At 45.9% G+C, this 27,142-nt stretch overlaps 1 pseudogene; it reads right to left on the bottom strand.

Moving 5' to 3' along the window:
* Nucleotides 1-23,486: 23,486 nt before the first annotated feature.
* LOC117039027 lies at nt 23,487-24,005 on the bottom strand (annotated as a pseudogene).
* Between the last annotated feature and the right edge of the window lie 3,137 nt (nt 24,006-27,142).

A 27,142-nucleotide genomic window follows, 5' to 3' on the forward strand; every position in this document is an offset into this window, starting at 1 on the left:
AGGGAGACCTGAAACACCATATTGCAGTGGTCACAAGGGGTTGAAAATTTGCTGCTATTTTTGCAGCATGAATTTTACCATGGGGTCTCTGCCCAGTCAGTACGAAAGGGGAGCCTTTTAATGAGGTGAGGTTACAGGGAACCAGGCAGAGGGCCTTCTTGGTGGTGGCACCTGCCCTGTGGAACACCCTCCCAACAGATGTCAACGAAATAAACAGCTATCTGACTTTTAGAAGACACCTGAAGGCAACTGTGTTTAGGGAAGTTTTTAATGTTTGATGTTTTACTGCGTGTTTAATATTCTGTTGGGAGCTGCCCAGAGTGGCTGGGGAAATCCAGCCAGATGGGCGGGGTATAAAATTATTATGATTATGATTATTATCATTATCATTATTATTATTCTCGCCCTTTGTGCTGATTGGAGCCTGTCAGAATGAAAGGGGGTGAGCCGGCCACTGAGGGTGGGCTTCCATGCGGTAACCCTGGAGAAGGCGCAGGAGAAAAAACACTGAGGAGTTTAGGGACGCTGAATGCACAAGGCACTGCAGTTTCTAGAGAATGGTGTGCAAGTTCGGTTATGCGCAATGGAACTTCAAGGAAAACACAGCTTAAGAAATTCCAAAATGCACTCCAAACTATTTACCCCTCTACATGATCAGAAAATAGAGTTAGCTGAAAGGCAACACACAGAGATCTGCACCCAGCATTGCATTGCTTCATTTATTCATTGGTAGTCACGCCTGTGGAACACCCTCCCAGCAGATGTCAAACAGATAACCAGCTATGTGTCCAGCGCGGCATGAATTTTAACTTACTTTAATAATTTTATTGTTTATCTTTTTAATAATGTTATATGGTATTTTGTGTAAAGGCATGGACCTCACAAATTTAATAAACTTACTTACTATTTCAAAACCAGCTATGTGACTTTTAAAAGATATCTGAAGGCAGCCCTGTTCAGGGAAGTTTTGTCATATTGTGCTTTTACTATTGGGAGCTGCCCAGGGTGGCTGGGGCAACCCAGTGAGATGGGCAGCATATTATTATTATTATTATTATTATTATTATTATTATTATTATTATTATTATCACCTACGTTTTTCCCTGACAGGGGATCAAGGCAGTTTACAGCTTAAAACATGGGGGAGGGGATTTTTTTAAAAATCAAACATTAATAAAAGTAAAACAATATATAAATATAAAAGATCTATTAAAAACACAAATATAATTGCAATAAAAAACATCAGGGTACCAGCTGTTTCATTAAAAGCAGGCAGTTTTCAGGATCACAAGGTGGGAGCCAGGCTCACTTCTCCAGGGAGGGAGTTCCAACATCTGAGAGCAGCCACTGAGAAGGCTCAAATTCCTACCAAGATTATTGCATAATATTAGAAGGGGAGTGGCTTTGGGGGGACGACGAAACTGTGAAGGGCTATGACAACCATGGAAGGCCCCTGCACTTCTGAATTTGCAGCCAGCTGTTCCATGCCCCAATTCCAACCCCCCACTCTTGTTTTCCACACACCCCTTCATTCCAGCGGGATTTTGTGGCCACTGAGCATGCTAAACCTTCGTTAGGCTAATCTGGATTCCCATCCAAGGTGAAGTAAAAGAACGGGCTATGCTATTTCCTGCTGCAGACGGCGTGTATCATTCGTAAAAAGAAAGAAAGAAATCCCCCCGCAAGTAGAAAAGCAGCAGATAAGGCTTATTGTCTTGCCTTTGCCTGATTTTCTGCCCGGCCCCGTCCCATCTGCAGGGTTGTTTACTTTTAAAAAACAGGGTTCCTTCCCTTGGTGGGGGGCATGAAGGGGAGAAAGAAGGGGGGCATCATCAGGGCAGGATGCTGTTCACTGCCCCCTTAACCTGCCACCTGGGGCTCCCGCCCCCTTTGCCCCCTCCCCTCAATCCAGGCCTGCATCAGAGAGAGATTTGGGAAGTGTCCAACTGTGCCTGCCACATCTCACCGTTTGCCTGAGTCAGCAAGCACTTTGGCACCGCCTGCGGATGTTAGCAGATTGCTGCCTCCTTTGCATTTCTCAGTGGCAGCACACCTCTGAGAGGAGGACAGCGGGAGGCTGGGCTGCTTGCAATGGAACTGCTTAAAGAAATCCACTTTCTTTCCATCTCTGTGTCTTTGCCTTCATCCTTTCCCTTTTTGCTTCCTTCTGCTCCAGTTCCCTTCTTCCCTTCTCAAATGCCTTTCCCTAATCTGACTTCTGGCTCTTTATTTCCAGAATTAGCTTTTACTCTCTTTTTTTTTTAAGGGAGGGGCCGGGGGATTTATTTCATACTCCACTAATTGGCTTTTTCTCCATCCGAATCTCCCACCCCCACTTTTGCCACCTCCTTCTTGAACCCCATTTTAGTAGTCCTTTTTTTTTTTTTAAGGCACCTAATCCTGCTTTTCACACTTGGATTCCACCATTCTCTCTGGCTTCCCTTTGACTTCCAGCCCAAATCAGCCCAATTGTTCCTTGCTGAAGGCCCAGGGGTTTTTCCTTGCTACCAAAATTAAATTCTCTTAGGGCATTTTGGAGGGTTCAACCCCCCCTTTGAGCTGCCTGCCTGCTATTTATGCCTTCATTGCTAAATCAAAAGGGAAAGGCATTTTGTAACGCAGGCCTGTGCAGGTTTAACCATGTCAAACCTCATCAGGTGTGGAAGGTGTCCTTAGATCATGGGTAGGCAAACTAAGGCCTGGGGGCCGGATCTGGCCCTATTGCCTTCTAAATCCGGCCCGCGGACGGTCCGGGAATCAGTGTGTTTTTACATGAATAGAATGTGTCCTTTTATTTAAAATGCATCTCTGATTTATTAGTGGGGCATAGGAATTCATTTTTTTCTTTCCCCCCCAATATATAGTCCGGCCCACCACATGGTCTGAGGGACAGTGGACCAGCCCCCTGCTGAAAAGGTTTGCTGACCCCTGCCTTGCATGGACGCAAACAGGAGCATAGCAAGGGGGGGGGGGCGTAGGGGGCGAGCCACCCCAGGTACGACCCGGGGGTGACACTCTGGGCAGAGCCCCGCCCCCGCGATTGGTGCCTCCAAACCCTCGCACAGCCGGCGCTTTCTTCGGCGCTGGCTGGCCTGCGGAGCCGCGGCATGGAGGCGAGGGGCGGGCCAGCGAGGAGGGTGCCCTCCATGCCGCGGCTCCGCCCAGGGAGCCCAGCGCCAAAAAAGCTGCTGAAAGGGGGGGGGGAGGGAATCAGAGCAGGCGCGTTCAAGTGCCTGCTTTGCTTCCCCTTTCCCCCCTTTCAGCGGCTTTTTTTTCAGCGGGAGGGGCAGGCCAGCGAGGAGGGGGCATCATGCCAGCGACAAGCGTGACGCCCCCTCCTCGCTGGCCCACCCCTCACCTCCATGCCGCATCCACATGCGTCGTGACGTCATGCCGCATGCGCTGTGCCCCGCCCCAGGGGGGGTGCCTCCGCACTGCCGCCCCGGGCAGCAAAGAGGCTTCCTCCGCCGCTGTACGCAAATCCAGTTGAGATCAATGGGGCTTTCCCCCCTGGGTAAATCTGATTAAGCTTTGCTGCTAGTTTCCTCACTCCGTTATATACTTGTGTTCCGTAATCATGCTTCCTACAAGCACACATGCTTCCTAAACTGGCACAGAGCAGAGCGGAGACTGCCTTCCGCGACACTGTCCAGTTTCCCATTGGCTGCAGGAAGCTCCTGCAGCCAATGGGAAGCTGTGCACGCCTCCTCCGTGCTGGATATAGCGTTTGCGCATGCATGCGTGCACACTCTGGCCCACTGTGGCGTCTGCGGGACCGTGAATCTGTCCAAGCCACAAAAACTTTGCCGACCTCTGCCCTAGGCTGATTCCACCTACCCAGGCTGGACAATGAATCCCCCTAGAAGAAGAGGGCTTTTTGAGCCAGTTGATCTTTGCTTGGGTGATTTAGTCTTCTTGAGTGCTGATGTGTGCGTATCCTTCGTATTCTCAGTTCTTTCTCTGCCCTCCTCCTCCTCCTCCTCTTCTTCCTCTTCCTCCCCCTTCAGCTGCTTTGACAACTAGCTGGTGGGAAAGCAAGATGTAAATCCACAAAGTAGGCTCACAATGCGCACAGAGCACATGGGCGTTGCGAGAGAGGATCGGCAATACAAAAATGAGCAATTTGGGGCGGGGGGACGGGACCTGTGGCTAAGCATCCCATTAAGACCTTCCTTATTCTCTGGCGTTATCAGAGCCATGAAATTCAGATGAAAGGAAGTTAAAACACAGAGAGAGGTTGGTCCCGGAGTGGCCGTCCCTTTATTTGATTTTTTTGGAACCGTGTTTGGTCTCCGTTGCAAAGCACGCTCCCCACAAAAATAAAAGTAAAATCTTTCCGCGTACAGTTTTGAAGCAGAAACTTTTGACGGGCGGGCTTTGATCCACAAATGCAATTAGCATTAGAATTAGAAATGGAATGGAGATTTGTCTAAAAGCATTAATTCAAATCCCATGCCTGGCCCCACCACTCCCAGATACCCCCACCCTGCTGCCCGTTATCGCTGCTGTAATTCTAACAGTGCCTGTAGCAGATTCAGAAATCAGAAGAAAGGTTTAGCGATAATAGGTCTCCAACTGGCACAAAAAGGTGGAGCCAGGGAACCCAGAGTCCTCTGATGGAATTAATGTATACATTATATCCTCTCCCCAAATTTGTTTTCAAGGGCAGAATGAGTCATCTTCTAGTCTTTACAAACTCCCCAGTGAGAGTAGCATAACTAGCTGTTGGGTGCTTGGGGTGGAACAGTGCTGTCGTGGCAGAAATCCAGTGCCTCACATTGAGTCCGCTTCCACAATGGGTCCGGAGTTTGAAAGTACGGTGGTACCTCTAGTTACAAACTTAATTCATTCCGGAGGTCCTTTCTTAACCTGAAACTGTTCTTAACTAGAGGCGTGCTTTCACTAATATGGCCTCTTGCTGCCGCTGCACTGCTGGCACACGATTTCCATTCTCATCCTGGGGCAAAGTTCTCAACTTGAGGTAAATCTTCCAGGTTAGCGGAATTTGTAACCTGAAGCGTTTGTAACCTGAGGCGTTTGTAACTCGAGGTACCACTGTACCTCACTGTGCCACTGGAGTCAATGGGGACACCTGCCTTGATTACCATTTGAGTTGCGGATAAAGCTGGACACCCAGGATCATTAAGTATCTTGGAAGTTATTTAAACTTTCAATATGGGATAACGACACATGTATTCAAGGCAGTTGGCAATAAGCTTGTTCAGAGGCTTAGTAAGGGCAGCAGGTCAGGCAGAAGGTTGCAACTTCTCATTAGATTTTGCCTGGAACCTGGCATTTTGATACCTGAAGCAGAAACCAAATGCTTCCCCTCCCCACCGGCTTGAGCTAGCACCTTAAGAAGTCTCGCTCCATTGTGGAGACACCAGTTCCCCCCAATGAGCAGAAAAACATTGGTCCATCCAGCCACCAGCTCATTGACCGGCAACAGCTCTCCAGGGTTTCAGACATGGAGTCTCTGCCAGCCCTGACTGGAGATTCAGCAGATTGAACCTGGGTTGTTGTTTTTCATGCAAAGCAGGGGCTCTTACCACTGAGCTATAGTTGAAGGAGTGACAGCTTTCAGGCCAGAGGACTGACCCTTTAAGTTGCTGTTGTTGCTCAGTCGTTCAGTCGTGTCCGACTCTTCGTGACCCCATGGACCAGAGCACGCCAGGCATGCCTATCTTTCACTGCCTCCCGCAGTTTGGCCAAACTCATGCTAGTTGCTTCGAGAACACTGTCCAACCATCTCATCCTCTGTCGTCCCCTTCTCCTTGTGCCCTCCATCTTTCCCAACATCAGGGTCTTTTCCAGGGAGTCTTCTCTTCTCATGAAGTGGCCAAAGTACTGGAGCCTCAACTTCAGGATTTGTCCTTCTAGTGAGCACTCAGGGCTGATTTCTTTAAGGATGGATAAGTTTGATCTTTTTGCAGTCCATGGGACTCTCAAGAGTCTCCTCCAGCACCATAATTCAAAAGCATCCATTCTTTGGCGATCAGTCTTCTTTATGGTCCTGCTCTCACTTCCATACATTACTACTGGAAAAACCATAGCTTTAACTATACGGACCTTTGTCGGCAAGGTGATGTCTCTGCTTTTTAAGATGCTGTCTAGGTTTGTCATTGCTTTCCTCCCAAGAAGCAGGCGGTTTTAAATTTCATGACTGCTGTCACCATCCGCAGTGATCGTGGAGCCCAAGAAAGTAAAATCTCTCACTGCCTCCATTTCTTCCCCTTCTATTTGACAGGAGGTGATGGGACCAGTGGCCATTATCTTAGTTTTTTTGATGTTGAGCTTCAGACCATATTTTGCACTCTCCTCTTTCACCATCATTAAAAGGTTCTTTAATTCCTCATCACTTTCTGCCATCAAGGTTGTGTCATCAGCATATCTGAGGTTGTTGATATTTCTTCCGGCGATCTGAATTCCGGCTTGGGATTCATCCAGTCCAGCCTTTCACATGATGAATTCTGCATATAAGTTAAATAAGCAGGGAGACAATATACAGCCTTGCTGTACTCCTTTCCCAATTTAAGTTATTGAAACTTAACTCTTTAAGTTATTTAAAGTTATTCACACATTGCAGGGGTCTGGACTAGAATCAGGCATGTCCAACCAGTAGATCACAATCTACTGGTAGATCCCCGGCTGATGCTGGTAGATCGCAGGACCCTTATCGATCATGGGATTAAATAAAGTTTACCGAAAGTTAAGAAATAAAAGCTCAACAACTCTGGGCAATCCACCCACCCTATGCATGCTCCTCCTCCCTCCAATGACAATGGGTAGATCACTGCCAGTTTTTTTATACTGGGAGTAGATCACAGTTCCTTGGGAGTTGGATGTGCCTGGACTAGATGACCCTTGTGGTCCCTTCCAACTCTACAATTCTATGGCTCTATTTATTTATTTTTACTTCATAAAATTTATATACCACATCATTGTGAAAGAAACTCAGCAACATCAAAGCCATTGCCAGAATCTAGAGTTATCAACAAGGGAAAGGATCCAGTGAGAAATAGTCTTGGAGCAGATGCTTAGAAAGGCTTGGTTTGCTTTCAAGCCACCAGAGCACGTTTCTCACTCAGAGCTGTCTGTGGTCCTGAAACTTGCTGTGGCATCCAATCCAAGCAGGACAGGCTGTAAGGCAGGAAGCTTGATGCATTCCCTATACTCCTGGACCAGAGAGGTACTGCAGTAGGCACTGGGTTCCTCCAGCTCAGGGGAAGGTGTCTATGAAGGTCTTGGCTCTGCCTCTATAGGTCCTGTTTCTACAGGGAATTGGTCTGTGGGCTGTCTCTCATCTGCAGGTCAAGAGGCCTCCTGACTTACAGCAGTGGGCTCACTGTCCTGAACCTGGTTCAACTCCTCAGCTGATGCCTCTGCAACCTCCAACTTTGTGCCTGGATTGTTGCTGAATTCCAAGACCATATCATCACACAGAGTGGCCCTGCCTGCAATCTGACACTGTTAAGCACATTGAATAGGAGGGGGAAATTGGAGGCAGACAAATTTGCCATTCGTCCAGCAGCATGATTCGGAGCTTCGCAAAAAAAGGCAACTACTGTGACTCTCCTTGTATTGTAGGCTTCAGCACCAGGTTGAAGCAGTAGAAGGGGTTATCCCACTTCTGCTTGCAGGTGGATGGCCACGATTCTGAATGTTCCCCTACATTTAGAAACCTATGCAAAATGCATACCCTCCAACATTTCTCCGATGAAAATAGGGACACCTTTCCCTGTTGTTGTTGTTGTTGTTATTATTATTATTATTATTACTACTACTACTACACTCTGGGTAGCTTCCAACATATATAAAGAAAACAATAAAACATTAAAAACCTTCCCTAAGCAGGATTGCCTTCAGATGTCTTCTAAAGGTTGTATAGTTACTTATCTCCTTGGCTCTGGGGTTGCATAACTCCATACCCTCCAACATTTCTGCAATGAAAATAGGGATGTCCTAAGGAAAAGCGGGACATTTTGGGATCAGATCAGAAACCAGGATGGCTTCTGTAAAACTGGGACTGTCCATGGAAAACAGGAACACTTGGAGGGTCTGGGAGAGCGCCAGCTTAGAACTTTTTCTCTCCCCTGTGTTGAGAGTATTGTGTGGAAATTTGGGTTGTGTGTTATTCAATGTGGGGAAACATTTGGAAATGGAACATTATGGCCACCGTCTAAAGTGTTGCATTTCACTCCTGCTTGTGGGCTTCCTACATGTATCTGGCTGTCTATTGTAAAGACAGGGTGCTAAACTAGATGGACCAGTTGTCTGGTTCACCAGGTCCATCTTATGTATTGTTCTAATGAGTCCTGGTTGAGCCAGGTTGGGGACTAATGCCAGTGGACTAATGCCAGTGGATCTCTGACTGAGCTGGGGTTGGGGGCTTAAGTCTGTGTGGCCCAGCTTTGCCTGGAACCAGCTCACTGGGCCAGAGATCCACAGGATTCCTGAGCCGCTCATCCCTGCAGCTCTGATCTCAGGATTGATCCTGAAATATCTTTTTAAAAAATATCAATGTAATACATGTCTAATTTGGCTAGGAGATTACTGGCTGCTGTAAGGACAAAGTTGGGGTTTTTATAGCCCTTTGTAAACCCAGCACCTGCCTGGCAACAATCTATGCCCCAGATCTTCCTGCCTACTTTGAAAATTAATTTTAAAGGCTTAAAATTTGCCTACTTGCATTCAAAGATGTGCAGTTCTTCGACCCAGATTTTCTGCTCTTTGTTTTCACTTCTTCTGAGTGTTACTGTTTCCCCCACACATAACCACTGGGTTTTCCCTGACCCTTCTTCTCCCCGTTTTTTTTTTTTTTTTTTTTTTGGAAGGAAGGAAGAAAACAACAACTGCAGTGGGGAACAAAGGCTGAAGTGCCTGAGCAAAAGGCAGCTCTTAAGAACCTTATCAAAGCTCCAGCAGGGTGAAAATAATTATTTGCACGCAGTTGGGGGTTCTGGAAAAGAAGGGCAGCTGAGCCTTGGCTACGGAAGGAATTTAAAAGCAACATTGCAAAGAATTTGGGAAGCGGGGAGACAGGAAGTGAGGCCCTTGTGGTTTCACCCTTTCCCGCTACACACACTGTATTAGCATCCTTTTGGCGCAAATGACCTGAGAAGACCAGCATGAAGAGTCAGTTGAACAACAAAGATAAGAATGAATATTAATGTTTGTCATAGGATTGAAGGTAAAATTGGGGAAGCAACCATGCACTTTGGAGGACGCGTTGGGCATACAAGTAATAAATCTGCTGAGATATAAGAGCAGAGAGATAAGGGTGTGTGTCTATCTAGTGATGATGGAGAGTTTGGTCACATTCAAACAGTTATGTATTGAAGTTCTCACCCTAGGCCACTAGGGGTGTGTGTATATAGTTCATTCTGCTGCAGTTCTCACTCAGGTCCGCACATGCAAATGAGGGATTGAAAGTGACGTTCAGGGATTGGGTAACTACAGAAAGTTGTTACTGTTGCTTGTAGCTGAGTTCTATATAAGCAGGCTGCTGAGAAGAAGAAGAAGAAGAAGAAGAAGAAGAAGAGTTTGGATTTGATATCCCGCTTTTCACTACCCGAAGGAGTCTCAAAGCGGCTAACATTCTCCTTTCCCTTCCTCTCCCACAACAAACACTCTGTGAGGTGAGTGGGGCTGAGAGACTTCAGAGAAGTGTGACTAGCCCAAGGTCACCCAGCAGCTGCATGTGGAGGAGCGGAGGCACAAACACGGTTCCCCAGATTACAAGTCTACCACTCTTAACCACTACACCACACTGGCTCTGAGCCCTTCTGTTCAGTTCTGTTCCAGCCTGAGAATAAACAGAGCTGCTTGGACAATCACTGTGTCGTCTGCTATGTCCACCCACTATTTAATACAAACCATATATTGAAAGCGCTGTTATACCGTGAGAGGAAGTGGTCTGGTGATGCTTTAAATCAATAGTACAGATGGGGCGTTGCATTCTATAGCCCTTGCTATCCTAATATGCAGCTTACCAGTAAGCCCGAGGAAGCAATTCCAGCAGATTTACTAGCATGACAAGGTGTACAAGCGCCGTTCTGGTAAGTGCAAGGCAAATTTCATTAGAGAAACAGCATCAAGCCAGTGACTGAACCCACAGTGAGAAATTGAAGCGTACGTTTATCACATTGAAATGCTGCAGCAATCCTTCCAGGGGATTGGAGATGCCCAAACAGACCAAGAACCCAGGGTGCTCTTAATGATGCTTATTATGCAGGCTGCGTATGTTGCTTAGGATAAAATTTGCAAAGCCAAAACCAAACCAAACCATGTATCGTTTAACTATGCGCTGTGCGGATTTAAGTGTTAGGTGCCCCTCCCCAAAGGAAAAACAAACTGCAGGATGAGATGTCAGACTGCATACAGCCTCCTTCTTTCAGAAAGCAAAGAACAAGCTTTGTGTGTCTTGGCAATCAGGCGACCAAAGTCTGAGGACGCCATCATATTGCTATGAATGTGCCACCCTAGTCTCCGAGTGGCAAGAGACGCCGGGGGCTTCAAGCACTTGCCCAGGGTTCAGTTTCCTTGCATGAAGCTCAGTGTAGACTTTGGTGTGTTTAAGATACAGTGGACCCTCTGGATACGAATTTATCCGGGGGTCCGTTCTTACCCCCAAAAATCCGTTAAGTAGAGGCGGCGCTTTTGGGCAGAGCACTTCTGCACATGTGCACTAGTTATCTCTCACTTGGATTACTGCAATGCGCTCTATGTGGGGCTACCTTTGATGGTGACCCAGAAACTACAACTAATCCAGAAAGCGGCAGCTAGACTGTTGACTGGGAGCAGCCGCAGAGACCACAAAACACGGGTCTTGAAAGATCTACATTGGCTCCCAGTACGTTTCCGAGCACAATTCAAAGTGTTGGTGCTGACCTTTTAAGCCCTAAACGGCCTCGGTCCAGTATACTTGAAGAAGTGTCTCCACCCCCACTGAGGTCCTCCTCTGAGGGCCTTCTGGCAGTTCCCTCGCTGCAAGAAGTGAAGTTACAAGGAACCAGGCAGAGGGCCTTCACGGTAGTGGCACCCGCCCTGTGGAACGCCCTCCCACCAGATGTCAAAGAGAAAAACAAATACCAGACTTTGAGAAGACACCTGAAGGCAGCCCTGCTTGGGGAAGCTTTTGATGTTTAATATATTATTGCATTTTAATATTCTGTTGGAAGCTGCCCAGAGTGGCTGGGGTATAAATAATAATAATAATAATAATAATAATAATAATAATAATAATAATAATAATAATAATAATTTGCATGTGGCGAAACCCGGCATAATACTTCCGGGTTTGCTGCATTCGTAACCTGAAAGTTACGTATCCAGAGAGGTACGTAACCTGAGGGTCCACTGTAGATGGTTTTCTTTACACATATATTCAACCTGAGCATAGACTGGAGAGGCTCACAGCATTTACACACCAACAAATACCGTATTGGTTCTCTGCAGGGCTGCCAACTTGAATAATATATTGGGGGGGCAGGTAACCCCACCCCACATAATCAATCACACACCATTTGAAAGGCACTGTCCATCAATTTGGGGGGAGCAGCCCCCTCAAATATTTTATTGGGGGAGACTGAAGACCCCCTCGGCCACTAGGAGTCGACTCTTATGCTTCTCTGTTAGTCACAGCTTTGAATCCAGCACAGAGCAAGGCATGTCTCTGTATTGTCTTCCTCCAGCCTGCTTCCAGCTCCCTCACAAGCAACTCCATACCCTCCAACATTTATCCAATGAAAAAAAGGGGACGCCATAAGGAAAAGTGGGACATTCTGGGATCAAATCAGAAACCAGGACGGTTTCTCTAAATCAGGGACGTCGCTGGAAAATAGGGACACTTGAAGGGTCTGCAACTCTGATTATTGTCTCACACAGTGAGGAGTGGGATGGCTCACCCATTTGCTTCATGGCACAGAGGAACTTCTTTGGTTACGCTAAGGGTGGTGTTTAACTAGCCAGCCAAAGCCATTACCTACAGACAAAGGAACTGGTTTGGCAGGCTTGCTCTGACAAAACCCAAGTTCCCTCCTAACGCAGGACCAGAGGTGTGGAAGGAACACAGTGACCCACCTGCAATCTGATCCGACTTTTGTCTCTGTTGCTGGTCCTCCTGTCACCAGCAGAAACAAAGAACAGCAACTGTGTGTGTGTGTGTGTGTGACCGTCGAGTATGTATTTAACGATTAAATTGTGCAACGATGGCCGTGCTTTCCATTTTCCACAAGTTATTTTCCACAAGAAGAGGAGGCGGCTTTGAAGTGTAGTGCAGTAAAGAGACCAAAGGTGAATGATGTTTTCAAGAGACGTTAAGTGTTCCAGTCCAGAAATGGGGTTGGCAGGGGGAGAATTAGCCTATTGATATTCAGTGCTTTGACCTGCTGACAATAGCGGAAGGATGGAGGTTACAATAGCTGCCCATCCCCATAGGGAGTATCACTCAAGGGAGACCAACCATATCTGCTTTGATGGGCGGGGGTGGGGGGCGGCGGGGGGCGGCGGCACATGAACTGAGCAAGGTTTGGGGCCATGTAAGGAAGGACCTCTTCATGTTAGCTTACCCTCCAACATTTCTCCGATGGAAATAGGGACATCCCATTCCATAATGATAATTTTACTATTTATCTTACCCACATCTTACTGGGTTGCCCCAGCCACTCTGGGCAGCTTCCAACACATATAAAACATAATTAAACATTAAGCATTTTAAAAAAACTTCCCTATACAAGATTGCCTTCAGACGGCTCAGGGGTTGGATAATTCCATATCCTCCAACATTTCTCCAATGAAAATAGGAAAAGTGGGATATTCTGGGATTAAATCAGAAACAGGGACGGTTTCTCTAAATCAGGGACATCCCTGGAACATAATGACACTTGGAGGGTCTGTGTTAGTTCTCTAAGTTTCTCATTTTTCCAGTCTCCACGTTTTTGCAGCAATTTGTGATGATGATGATGATGATGAAGATTTTAATCCTCACGAAAATTCTTCTGTGTGTGAATTTCTCCTGTTTTGAGTAAGGTACTAATTTTTGCAAGCACCTTCTAATATAATGCATTTCAGTATGTTAGTTTCACAAGTATATTTATTGTTATATACGGGTGAAACCCGAAAAATTAGAATATCGTGGAAAGGTTAATTTCTTTCAGCAATTCAACTTAAAAGGTGAAACTAATATATGAGATAGACTCATGACATGCAAAGCGAGATATGTCAAGTCTTTGTTTGTTATAATTGTGATGATTATGGCGTACAGCTGATGAGAACCCCAAATTAACAATTTCAACTTTGGGGTTTTCACCAGCTGCACGCCATATTAATCACAATTATAACAAGCAAAGGCTTGACATATCTCGCTTTGCATGTCATGAGTCTATCTCATATATTAAACTCCAGTAGCTAATGAAAACAACTGCTTACATAAATGGACTTTTCCATGATATTCTAATTTTTCGAGTTTCACCTCCACCCCTTAATTATATGCATAACATGTATTACCCACACAGAGGGAGAGATTCAGAACAGCCTTCATTCTGCTGGATTTTGGCTCGAGGAACAATTTATGGTAGCTTAAGATGTCAAATGCAGTTTTTTTAACACACACACACACACACACACACACACACACACCTGATGGATATATGTTTGTGTGTATGGAACATCCAGGGTGTTTTTTAAAGGGCAGATGCTGAGCAAAGCAACTCCCCACTGCTCCCCTACTTTGAGATATAAAAATAATGTTTTCACTTTGAAAATAGTTTTTTAAAAAAATAATAATAATAATCAAAGCAGTAGATTTTTAAAAACTTTTTTAAAAAAGAAAACTTGTGCTGTAAATGGGCTTTCCCTTGGTACATCTCCCATTTTCAACAGAACATATCTACCATTGCAATAAGACACAATGCCCCAGGGAAAGAGTTTTGAGTTCTACAAGGGCAGCACTGAGACTAAGGAGAAGGAAGCCGACAAGGCAATGTCACCCACTTCTTCTGGTTGTAAACAAGGTGTGACTGTAATTAATAATAGCCATGATGCTCTTTTTGCTAGGAGGTGCTGACTTTCTTTTAAAATAGAGGTGCCTAACCCTTTTTGGTGTGACATCACCTTGCCGACAAAGGTCCGTATAGGGTAGTTAAAGCTATGGTTTTCCCAGTAGTAATGTATGGAAGTGAGAGCTGGACCATAAAGGAGACTGATCACCGAAGAATGGATGCTTTTGAATTATGGTGCTGGAGGAGACTCTTGAGAGTCCCATGGACTGCAAAAAGATCAAACTTATCCATCCTTAAAGAAATCAGCCCTGAGTGCTCACTGGAAGGACAGATCCTGAAGTTGAGGCTACAGTACTTTGGCCACCTCATGAGAAGAGAAGACCCCCTAGAATGACCCTGATGTTGGGAAAGATGGAGGGCACAAGGAGAAGGGGACGACAGAGGATGAGATGGCTGGACAGTGTTCTCGAAGCGACTAGCATGAGTTTGGCCAAACTGCGGGAGGCAGTGGAGGATAGGGGTGCCTGGCGTGCTCTGGTCCATGGGGTCATGAAGAGTCGGACACGACTGAACGACTGAACAACAACAACAACAACCCTTTTTGGCAGGTGAGTTCCATTGACCTTCACCAGTCTGCTGCCAGATCCTGCATGCCAGTGATGGAGGTGGCCCTCACTCTGGCTGCCCCCAGACAGGCACTGTTTAGTGGGAGGGAGTCAAGGGCACACCTGAGATTTAGGTTTGTGCAACGAAAGTGGATTAAATGCTGTGCCACCCAGAGAACATAAGAAGAGGCTGTTGAATCAGGCCAGTGGCCCATCTAGTCTGCTTTCACAGATGCCTACAGGTAGCCCGAAAGCAGGACCTGAGCACAAGAGTACTCTTCTCTCCTGTGATTTCCAGCAACTGGCATCCAGAGGTATACCATCTCCAGCATAGAGGCAGAACATAGCCATCGGGGCTACTTACTTTGATAGCCTTAACCACCGTGAATTCGTCTGATCATTTCTTGAAGCCATCCAAGTAGGTGGCCATCACTGCCTTCTGGTAGGAGCAAGCGTCGTGCAAATTAACCATTTCTTTCGTCTGCTTTCTTCCAACAGTCCACTTCATTCACCTGCAAGTTCTGGTGTTAAGAGAGGGAGAAACACGGACACTTTGGAAAAATGAGAAAGGGAGAGCAGCACAAATTGACAGTTTCACCCATCACTACTGCCATTTGTCTTTGGAGGAGGCAGAAAAAATGGAGGGGGGGCTTTATCAGCCCCCCCCCGGACAGTGGTTACCTACACCTGTTGTAGTGCCTACTTTCTGGCTTGCTATATAGATATGAGGTTGGTTTCTTCCGTCCCTAAAAAAAAATATGGACGTCAACTGTGCTGCTTGACTTGTGTTCCACCTGAGATCTGTGTTCCCACACTTTGCCTTCCTTTTTCTCTGTTCTGTCATCCATTTAGAAATTGTGTGCAGAAGTGGACAATTAGAATGATAACTGTATTTAAGGAGCCTCTTCATTTATTGCAAATCTATGGGAAAACATTTGTAGAACCCATTTAATGGTAATGCAAACATTGATATAAATTAAGGCTCTGGAATTCTCTCTCACATCTATTCACACCCCATGAGAAGTGAACGAAGATGATTTATTACTCGTGGATGATAATTGCCTAAAATAGGTTATGATGTAAGATGGAGGGGGGGGGGAGAAAAGAAACCGAGCTGTCTTCTGCCAAGCAAGAGCAAAATTCTACAGACAGAGAAATTACATTTAACGCCAGTGTGTTGAGGAAGAAACGTGGTTGTTCTCCCTTTGGGGAAACTCTTAAGGACGTCTTTTTAGAACTGTCAAAATTCACAAGCCGTGATAAATTATTCTTTTTCATTACCCACTTATTAAGCAGGCTGTTTGGTATAATGGCAGAAAAATTCTGTTTTAATTTCTGCCGTATTACACAACCTCTGATTTCTGATTTGAAACAGCCTAGTTATCAAGAGAAGTGATGAATTTTATTTTGTACTCTGGGACCAGCCTTTCAGCCAAAAAATGTGAAGACAACTTAAAGTGAGGAGAGGGGAGAAAGAAAGAAAGAAAGAAAGAAAGAAAGAAAGAAAGAAAGAAAGAAAGAACCACTGCCTGTCAGACTGGCTGTATCTCTAAGCAACAGGCTGAACTGGTAGCTGAATTCAGATGTAAACCAACAAACCATGGCTTGTCATTATGAGAATGCACAGTGGTAAGCCTCAGTCGACCACTTCCTCTTCCCTTTCCCATACGAGAGGAGGAGATTAGAAGTTTCCACTTCTAGTTTGTTCCACAACAGCTCAAACTAGGAACTCAAACTATGATCAAACCTTGGAACTCAACGATTCATTCTACTCTCCGTGTTGTTGCAGATTCCGAATGCAGAGCAATAGCTGTAACTATGATTTTTCCATTCAGCTACATCAAACTCCTCCCCCCCTGCCAAAAAAAACAACCATGCTCTGAAAAGCCCCTTCAAATTATGGTTTCTGGTGCTGATTTGACAGACGGTCGCATAGCACAGTTAGCCAAATCAGGTATTGTATCCAGCCATGGTTAAACTTCCTGAACTGAACCAGTGGAAAGGAGATGTGGACCCATGGTCTCCCCTTTCCTCTCCCTTCTCTCTTTCTCTCTCAGCTTCACTTTGAGGGCTGTATCCAATGTAATGCTAAGTTAAAGGGAGCCAGCACTGAACTAATTCCACTACCAGATTGCATTGTGCAAGAAGTTATTATGACACAAGAGGTTCCAAAAGCAAACAACTTATATTTTTATGTTGAATTTGTAAAGAACAGGAAAATAAAATGTAGTTTCACAACATTTCCAGCAAAGCTCTGCCAGTGGGACCTATTGCATTAGATTCCTCTCCTGTGCAACACTGAGAAACAGACCTCTGTCAGTGCAAAGGCCCTTAAGCTAGCAGCCCAATAGCTTTGGGTGCAGCCTTCAGTTTGCAACAGAGCTGTGACTTTGGTTTGTGGTGATGTATAAACCAGAACTATGGTTAGAACTTGCCCACCAAATGAGATCTGGGAACCACACTTCCAAGGGGTTCTTTCTATTCCAGTTTGAAAGGCAAACATTAACCATAGTTTACTGGTTTATATACATCACAGCAAACTATGGTTAGTGTTATATGATGAACTGCAAAGCCATATGGCTCATTTGCCTATGAGTACCTGTGACTTAGTTGCACTGGATCAGTTAACACATCACATCAAACTTGGTTAGAGAAGCTTAACTGGTGTTCTTCGTGAATTGACAAGCTATGTGCTATTTCACAAGGCCCCAAACTTAGAAATGAGCCTAAAGAGCAGCATATTGTTTAGTTCGCAAGGGCAGGTTCACATGTGGAATTTGCTGCGAAGGAGTGTGGTGGAGTCTCCTTCTTTGGAGGTCTTTAAGCGGAGGCTTGACAGCCATCTGTCAGGAATGCTTTGATGGTGTTTCCTGCTTGGCAGGGGGTTGGACTGGATGGCCCTTGTGGTCTCTTCCAGCTCTATGATTCTATGATTCTATGTGATGGACGCTGCTGATGTTGGAGATTCTGCGGCAGCCTTCCCCTACCTGACACAATTCAACTGTCTTGGACTACAAATCCCATCAGCCTCCACTTCACAGCTAATTAGCGGTCAGGGACAATGGGTGTGGCAGACCCAAACATCTGACGTTGGGGAATGCTACTCTGAGGGGACTGAACTGGGAACCTCATAAGTACACCAGAAGAGCCCTGTTGGTTCAGGTCGAAGGCCCATCTAGGTCCAGCATGCTGTTCTCTTTCCACTTCTTATTCCCAACAACTGGCATTCAGGTACAGTGGCGTAGCAAGGTCAGGTGGTACCCGGTGCAGAAAATTTCTTGTCACACCCCCCTCCCATGCACACATTGAAATTATTAAAAGAAGGAAAAATAACATACTTGCAGTTGCAAGTGCTATTTTCTGGTTTATTTACTTCACATTGTGAGCACAAGCGCTTAAAACCTTTTTTCCTAACTTTGTCCTCTGCGCTTGAGCAGGGCTGTGTGGCCTTGCTCGCCAAGCCCGTCTCACCTTTCCCTCGCTAAGCCACTGGGGCGAGAGAGGGGTCTGCTGGCGCGCCTTCACCCAGGCAGCAGCCACCGCAGCTGCGAGACAAATGTAGGCAGGGAGGGAAGACGGTGCTCTGAGTGTTTGCCGCTTCCCTCTCGGGCTCCGTGGTGGTGAGTGGGGGAGAAGGGGAAAGGGACGGAGGGCGGGAGGGCGAATGAAGGCAGGTAGGAGCTGCCTTCCGCTGGGCTCCTGAGGGGACATCCTTGGAGGAAGCCCCATGGGCGACTGGCGGCTGAGCCCAAGGGGGACGCTGTGTCCCCTCAGCGCGGAACCAGACACACCAGAACCACCGCCTTGCCTCTTCGCCCTGCAGGTGAGGAAGGAGGGAGGGGAATCCCAGAGAAAACCGGCTCGTGACACATATTTTTGCCATTTTGTCACCCCCCTCAGTGGTGACACCCGGGGCGACCCGCACCCACCTCACCCCCGCTTCCTATTCCACTGTTCAGACGTCATGGCCTGGCCTGGCCTCAACTCGCATCTGCTATATGGGTATAATAATGAGTCTTACAGGACCATGGTATGGTCTGATGAGAAGCACTCTGACAGATTTATCATCATCAAGTGCTGAGGCTGTTATGTATTGAAGTTCTCACCCTAGGCCACTAGGGGTGTGTGTATATAGTTCATTCTGCTGCTGTTTTCACTCAGGTCTGCACATGCAAATGAAGGATTGAAAAGTGACGTTCAGGGATTGGGTAACTACAGAAAATTGTTACTGTTGCTTGTAGCTGAGTTCTATATAAGCAGGCTGCTGAGCTCTTCAACTCACTTCTGTTCCAGCCTGAGAATAAACAAGAGCTGCTTGGAAATCACTGTGTCGTCTGCTGTGTCCACCCACAACTTAACAGAGGCCCTCCGCAAAAACATAGCAGCAAAACTTCACAAGTGCTTGCCCCCACATCCCTCACTCAGTCCAGGCCAGGATGGGAAACCTGTGGCCCTCTCAGGCGCTCTGTCTGAGCCTTGAGACTCTCCCTGGGCCATCTATGCTCTTCCCTGCTACCTGTGGGCGAGAGTCCTAGACTCTGAGCCTTTGTAGAAGTCTCTAGCCCTCCTGGAAAGAAAGTTATGAAGCACTATGTGTAGGTGCCCTTCCATACTCCCCAACATTTCACCGAAAAAAATAGGGATGTCCTAAGGCAGGGGTAGGCAACCTAAGGCCCAGGGGCCAGATGCGGCCCAATTACCTTCTCAATCCGGCCCGCAAACGGTCCGGGAATCAGTGTGTTTTTACATGATTAGAATGTTTCCTTTTATTTAAAATGCATCTCTGGGTTATTTGTGGGGCCTGCCTGGTGTTTTCACATGAGTAGAATGTGTCCTTTTATTTAAAATGCATCTCTGGGTTATTTGTGGGGCATAGGAATTGGTTCATTTCCCCCCAAAAAATATAGTCCAGCCCACCACAAGGTCTGAGGGATGGTGGACTGGCCCACAGCTGAAAAAGGTTGCTGACCCCCTGTCTTAAGGAAAAGTGGGACATTCCAGATCAAATCTGAATATGTCCTATTCCATTAAAAAAAGAGAAAACTTTATTATTTATACCCTGCCCATCTGACTGGGTTGCCCCAGCCACTCTGGGTAGCTTCCAACACTTTTTTTTTTTAAAAAAATTAAACATTAAAAAAACTTCCCTATACAGGGCTGCCTTCAGATGTCTTCTAAAGGTTGTATAGTTACTTATCTCCTTGGCTTGGGGGTAGCATAACTCCAACATCTCTCTAATGAATATAGAGACGTCTTAAGGAAAAGCGGGACATTCTGGGATCAAATCAGAAACCGAGAGAGCTTCTGTAAATCCAGGACTGTCCCTGGAAAATAGGGACACTTGGAGGGCCTAATCAATTTCTGTGAAATGAGCAAGCCTGGCTGCTCCCTCCGGTCAGTGTTTTTAGCCAAGGAGTGAAGTCAGAGCTGCATTTGATAAGTGAGTTGTTTGGACACCAGGCAATAAAAATACCTGGTGTATGCTTGTGTCCCCTTTGATGCACTTCCCCTGCTTATTTTCTAGAAATCCAACAGGTTAAGGCTTTCCTCGTACAGAAATACCGTTATTGGAAAACCTTCGCCACAATGGAACTTTCTCTAATTTTGTGGTATTCTGCCAAGCCCTCCCATGACAGACTGGCAACCCCAACACTCTCTTAAACATCAGAGTGTCAACTGTGGGCCAAAAACGGTTGGCGATCCCTGCAGCAGGCATGGCATGGGTGGACAATTTTTTTTTAACTCAAGGGCCACATTTCCTCGTGGACAAGATGGGGGGGGGGTACTTGCCAGTAGTGGGTGGGATGAGAGACAGCAAGAGCAAGGGATGTGAGTCTTGGTCATTTTTCAGGAAGTCGGTATTCCAGCCACACACTTGCAGGAGTTTCTATCCATACACACACACATCTCTCCATCCATTCGAGCAAGAGCCATTATCAGCTGGGGCGTAGGAAGTGGGGGGCGGGGGGGGGGGCGGGCTGCACCATGTTCCATTATGTAGGGGTGTGTGTCAAATTATCAAGGAACAATTACTGCCCTACTAGAGTGGTTCATAAAAAACTTTTTTAAAAAAATAAATAAATGCCTGCTCTAAAGGTCTTATCTAACTACACTAGGGATTATATAGCGATATATGAAATTTCATGCATATCAGTTAATACCTTGACCCTCCTCCACGAAAATAAGCTGTTTACTTGGCCGTTTTCCTATGTCGTGAAGGCTGAAATTTCAATTCATTGCTGCACTTACTGTTCCCAACCCTAACCCAGCGGGAAGCCGTCTAATTAGACTTTAATTTGATTTTGAGATGTTTTTAGGAGGTAATTTAATTATTGTTTGATTTTATACCAATGTTATGTATCTGATGTTAGCCGCCCTGAGCCCGACTTCAGCCGGGGAGAGCGGGATATAAATAAATAAAAGTTTATTATTACTTATTATCATTCCTTTGTAAGAAAATATGAAATAACGTAAAACCATTTTTGCAGGCAAGAACAAAAAAAATCAATGTGGGGGAGGGGACAAGAAATTTTCCGCACTGGGTACCACCTGACCTTCCTATGCCTCTGATTATCAGAGTTCAAGGATGCTTTCCGGACAGGCAAAAGCTCAAGGAGAATGCAGAGCAGGGCCAGAGAAGCTCCCAGGGGTCAAACAGAGAGGACTGGGGCCACCTTTGCCCCCCCCCAGCCTGAAGTTCATCACCCCCTGCTATTGCTGGCGGATACAAGCTGACCATACAGATGGTCCGAGATGATCCGCTGCCCCCAAACGCCTGTGAATTAGCATGTTGCAGCTAATGATCAAGAGACGAATCACCATTAAAGGGAGGATCTGAATACTAGGACAGCACCGTTCTTAATAATATGTTGCGGCATAAGAATTAGATGCCGGTGACCCATAAAATCACTGCAAGCAATGTTTTCGTTTCAACAAGTACTTAAGAGCCCCCCCCCCCTTCAGAGAGAGAGAAATATAAAGAAAATAAAGCAGGAACAAAAATAACAAGGCTATTAATCTTTCATTAAGCTAAAGGGATGAAAAGGAATCACTTAAAGTGTAGTTCTTTCTTTGCTCCGCAAGCTGGGATACCCCCTGCTAACTTCAAAAGCACTAAAAGAACTTAGTTAATATTGTTGGCTTGGAACCAGATTGTGGTTTACTTTAGGTCCCCCCCCCCGCTTTTTTTTCTTTCTACCCCTGTATGATTTCTCGCCTTCCCTAACAAAGGAAAACCCAATGCGCCGGAGAGCTGGAAAAAAACACAACAACACACCAATAACGTTGTGGAAGGCAACTTTCTCGGTGTTCTGATATCCCCCAACCGTTTTTTTCAATGTGTAGAGGGTGCACCATCAACCGATTCTGTTTGTTCTAACAGCTTCATATCGAACACGGGGTTTGGGCAGTGTGCATCACGCTCTGATAAAGAGCCAATAGAATCAGGGTCCTGTGACCTGAATAAGGCAGATAAAAAGCATTGCATTTGCGTATAACCGGCTGTTTGCAGATCCGCATTCTGCTTCTGCAGGCATTAGGGGAGGGCAAGCAGGTACCCAGAACAGTAGCACCTGCTTCCTGCCTGACACCTGCTGCCTCCCCAGGCTGCATCCAGTATTTTGCTGGAGGGATTCAACTGTGTACCAGAACTTTGGGTTTGCAAAATTAAAAAAGAACCATGCCAAATCAAGCCAAAGGCCCATGTAGTCCAGCATTCTGCAAATCAGATGCTCGCTAGAAGCCCACCAGGGAGTGCAATAGCCCGCTCCCCACTTGCGATTCCCAAGGGCAGCCCCGCGTAGAGCGAGTTACAGTAGTCAAGCCTGGAGGTGACCGTCGCATGGATGAATGCTCATTTCCATAGAATTGCCCTGCAAACATATCAAAACCAATGCTCAATAAGGACGGGACGTGGGCTAACCTCTATGGAAGCTTTGTGCAAGCAGAGCAGGATAAACATCTGGAGGAGCCCCAAGTTTCCACCAAATTAAACCAGGGAGGATACAATTGCACAGGAACCAAAAGGTAAACCGCGGACCTCAATAAATCCCAGGGGCCATCCATTAGGGATGGATCAGTCAGTGTGTTTTTGTCCAGATTACTTTTGCCTGTGTTGAGCCAATGCTACTCCTACTCAGAGTAGACCGATTCAAATTGATGGACATCTAGGTTTGTTAATGTCTGTGGGATCTACTCTGAGTAGAACTAAGTTAGATGGCTCTTTCTTTCTGTTTTTTTGTCTTTCGCTTTTTGCACCTTCCTCAGGTTCACACCTTCAAATACATTTTTATTGCACGCATCTTGGGAGGGGGGAACCATCCTTTCATTTACATTCCAAAGTCCCTATGATATTCAACAAGATGTTGGAACATGAAACCAAGCACTTCTTCAGCTCCAGATTAGAGAGGTGCACTGGGGAGAATAAAGCAAATCAAGAGTCCTCCAGGAAGTTGCTTTGAAATCAAGTTCAAAAATATAGCTTTCCCATCCTGCTCTCGGTTTCCTGGAACCAACCCAGATGGACCAGCAGGATATCCCCATCATCCCTCTTCAATGTTTTGAGAGCCTTTAAATTAATAACCATTGAAGAATGCATCATGGTGTGTGTATATTGTGTGTGTGTATATACAATCTGGCTACAGTTCTGGCCCCTGTTGCTTTCATGCCGTTCCATCTGAGTCCAGATTATTAATTGCATGGGGGGACACACACACAATGGACTGTGTGAGGGCTAGATTACTGGTACATTTCATAGAACTGCATGCTATGCAAGTGTTGCATGTTGCAACTTGGCTAAGCTGTGCACCAGGATTTTTGCCTCAGACTGCAATCTTAGGGCCACTTACCAAAGAGGAGTAAGCCCCTATTTTTATTTTTATTTTAGCTGAAATGATGTTTATTTAAATCTGAGCACATAGAGAAGTTCTTATTCTACTAGCACACAAGCTCCACCAACTGCTTTTATTTTTTCTTCTGCTTTTCTGCTGAAGAACTTTGCTTTCACAATTACAGGCTGTTTGGGCAGTTTCCCCTTGCCCAGGACTTTGTAATAACCTGAGCGCACAACATCAATTACAGGTGATAATCCGGCTGGATTTTTGGCATACTTGAGCATTGTCTGCTCACTAACAAGTGTCCACAGTTTATCCAGGTTGACTGTGGGACAGAAGTGCTGGTTTTTCTTCAAGTGGTAATGTCTCATACCAACCTTTCCAAAATAACCAGGATGGTATTTATCAAAGTTAATTCTGTGGTGGTGCAGGCCTCCAGCATTACCACGTCCTCCAGGATGCTTTCTATGCTTACCAATACGACCATGGCCGTGGCTGACGTGACCTCACAGTTTCCTGGTCTTCCTCAGTCTTGAAGGCATCTTGGCGGCTCCAAGAAGATAAAAGGCAGGAGTAAGCCCCTATTGAACTGACTAGAACTTATTTTTGAGTAGACGTGCAGGATTGCACCATTACATGAGCTTCCATCTCATATCCTCCAACTGCTCTTATTTGCCAGCGGAAATATGTGCAGTGGTTGGAGCATTGGACAAGGACAAAGGAGACTCAAATACCCAACTCAGCCCAAATAATAATGGGGTCACTCATTTTTGGGCCAGTCATGGTTGTGCGCTAGAGATTAGTGGGGTTAATCAAAATGACAGACTCTTGAAATATACAGTGCTGGTTCCTGGGCAGCCACCGTGGGAAGGGTATTACATAAGCAAGGCACCAGAGATGAAATAGCCCTCTTCCTACTACACAGATACAGCCTTCACTAATGTGACATAGAATCGTAGAATTGTAGAGTTGGAAGGGACCCCGAGGGTCATCTGGTCTAACCCCCTGCAATGCAGGAATCTCAACTAAAGCATCCATGACAGATGGCCATTCAACTTCTGCTTCATAACCTCCAGTGAAGGTTCCTGATATTTAGTAAGAATCTCCTTTGTAACGTGGTTTGGGTCCTACCCTCCGGAGCAGGAGAAAACTCCATCTTCCATGTGACAGCCCTTTATATATTTGAAGAAGGCTGTCATCTCTCCTCTCCATCTCTGCTTTCCCCAGCTAAACATACCCAACTCCCTCAACTGTTCCTCATAAGGCTTCATTTCCAGGCCCTGGATCATCTTGGTTGCCCTCCTTGACTTATCCCAAGAACTGGGCAGGGGGAGTCATGTTTGTTTCTCCAGGGCAATGTGGAATCACAGAACCATAAAGTTGTAGAGTTGGAAAGGAGCCAGACGAACCCCCTGCAGTGCACATGGCCATCTGCCTGTCTGTGAAGAGGACAGTCCTCTAACTGAAAGGAAGCTAGAGACAGACCTCTGCTTCAGGTGCAGGGAACCGTTGGCTCTCCAGAAGTTGCTGAACTACAGCTCCCATCATTCCTGGCCATTGGTCATGCTGACTAGGGCTGATGGGAGCTGCAGGTCAGCAACACCTGGAAGGACAAAGGCTTGAAGGAGCTCTCAAGTCAAAAGGCTGCCTGGTCCAAATCTAGTTTAAAGGCAGAGTCCTAAGGCTCTGTAGTTGCCATACCTAGGGAGGATCTGGTCAGCGGAATGAGCAGGCACACAGGTTCCCTAAACATTTGAAGCAGGAGGGGAAACAATATAAAACTCCTCCTCCTGTCACAGCACTTTTCTTCTTACCCACAACGGAGAGCGCACTCTATTTTGAATTGGGCTATGGACTTTTGTAACTTTTAAGGATTATTGCCTGCTTGATTTCCATCACTATACCTGTTGAATCCTTTTGATGTTAGTAAACCTTCTATTTTTCTTGTTTACTTAGCCTAAGGATGATTTATTTGTTAAGAGGGAAACATAGAAGGGAGATGATCCATGCCTCCCTAAGCATCCTTGGATATCACAACCTCTTCTCTAAAAGCTTCCAGAGATAAGCTGCACATGGATGGTGGTATTACTCTCCTGAAATAGGTATTTGCATTCTTACACAAGAAGAGGAAGGATAATTAATGGGGGGAAATATACTATTCTACTCATCAAAATCCACCCAGCAACCCGCTTCCCTCTCAGGTTGTTGCATGTTTAACAGAGTGGAGTTTCTCCAGCGCTGTTTAATGGAGGGTGGGTACACTTCCCAGAAACCCTATGTTCTGAATTCTGGGACTCAGTCAATACTCTGACAGCTGCATTTTGGACCAGCTGAAGTTTCCAGAGGGCCACACACCTCCAAAAGATCCTCTTAAGGGCCCCCCCCCCCACATACACATTACCCAGTCAGGATGACCATGAATTCACCCTTCAGCTACTAGGCAGCCTGACCTATTACAAACACAGTTCCTCTGGGTAATTGCCCAATTAGCTGTTAAGTGTAGTACAGCATTTTTCCTACACAAACTTATTACTAATTTTTAGATGGATCACAGATTTTTAAGCAACGCTCTTATCAGATGCAAGAACAATATTCTCAAAGAGGCTTTTTTTTCCTTTCCTTTTTTTTTAGAGGTCGCTAAACATGTAATTTCCCTCTTGTCTTCTGCAAATTGTGTGTTTCGGCCTAATGAATTCCAAACAAATCTGATAACTTTGTTGCTCGCTGAATAACTGCAGCAAAATAATGAGATGCTCCAGCATCTTCTTACGCTTTTGTCCAAAGTGGAACGCTATCCTAATTCACATAAAGTGGCGCCTTGAGCTCCTGATTAGTCAATTTTGGCTTCAAGGACTTCTCTTCTTTTCAGGTTAAGGAGAAAATTATTCCACTGCCGCACTTTTGATTCACTGTATAACGATTTCTGTCCTGGCTCATAATCACCTCCATCATGAAGAGAAGTTCTATTATCACCGTTTAAAAGGGAAGAGAGGTCCCGGTTTGCCTCTTTTTAAAATATTATCATTAGGCTTAAGCGTGTTAATAAAAGTCAGCCCAGTAGTCTAGGCACTCTCTCTGCCACATGCTCTCTTTTTAGCTTGTTAGACCTCCAACCAGACACCTGAAAGGGAACGGAAGGGATGAAGAAAGAAGAGAGAGCGAGATTCACAGGAGCAAGAAGAAAAGCGATTCCAGGCGGCGTGAAACAAAAGGGGAAAGATGTCCCCGTTTGTTTGCTCCCACCAAATTTGCCTCTACCCATTTCAAGAGCAACACCTCTGTTCAGGTCAGCGATTCATTAAAATGCAATCAAGTGGTGTCACTTCTGCAAGTCGAGATGTACCCCCTTGGGGAAGAAAGGACGCCTCGGCTCAGAAGAGCCCTCATTAAAGGGAACCTTCAAAAGGCCATTGATGTCCACGGGAGCATTTCCATAGACTTCAATGGGGCTTGGGAACGGCCCGATTGCGTATCACTGCAAAAAGTGTGCAGCTTTTTGAAACACCAAGCTTTGTGAAGTGCTGGTGTTTCGTTTGGCAACCAGAGGAGTCGTCAGACTGATGAAACCACCCCTTTATGTCCCTCTGAGGCCTGATTCTGAGGACTTGACTACAGAGGGCGTTTACCTTGAGTAAACATAGAATAGAAGTCAGGTTTCGGTTTCAACACGGTCTGTAAATGAAGATGCTGGGGGAGAAATAGGGAT

Source organism: Lacerta agilis, chromosome 17 (genome assembly GCF_009819535.1).
Source record: "Lacerta agilis isolate rLacAgi1 chromosome 17, rLacAgi1.pri, whole genome shotgun sequence".
In the NCBI taxonomy this organism is placed as follows: domain Eukaryota; kingdom Metazoa; phylum Chordata; class Lepidosauria; order Squamata; family Lacertidae; genus Lacerta; species Lacerta agilis.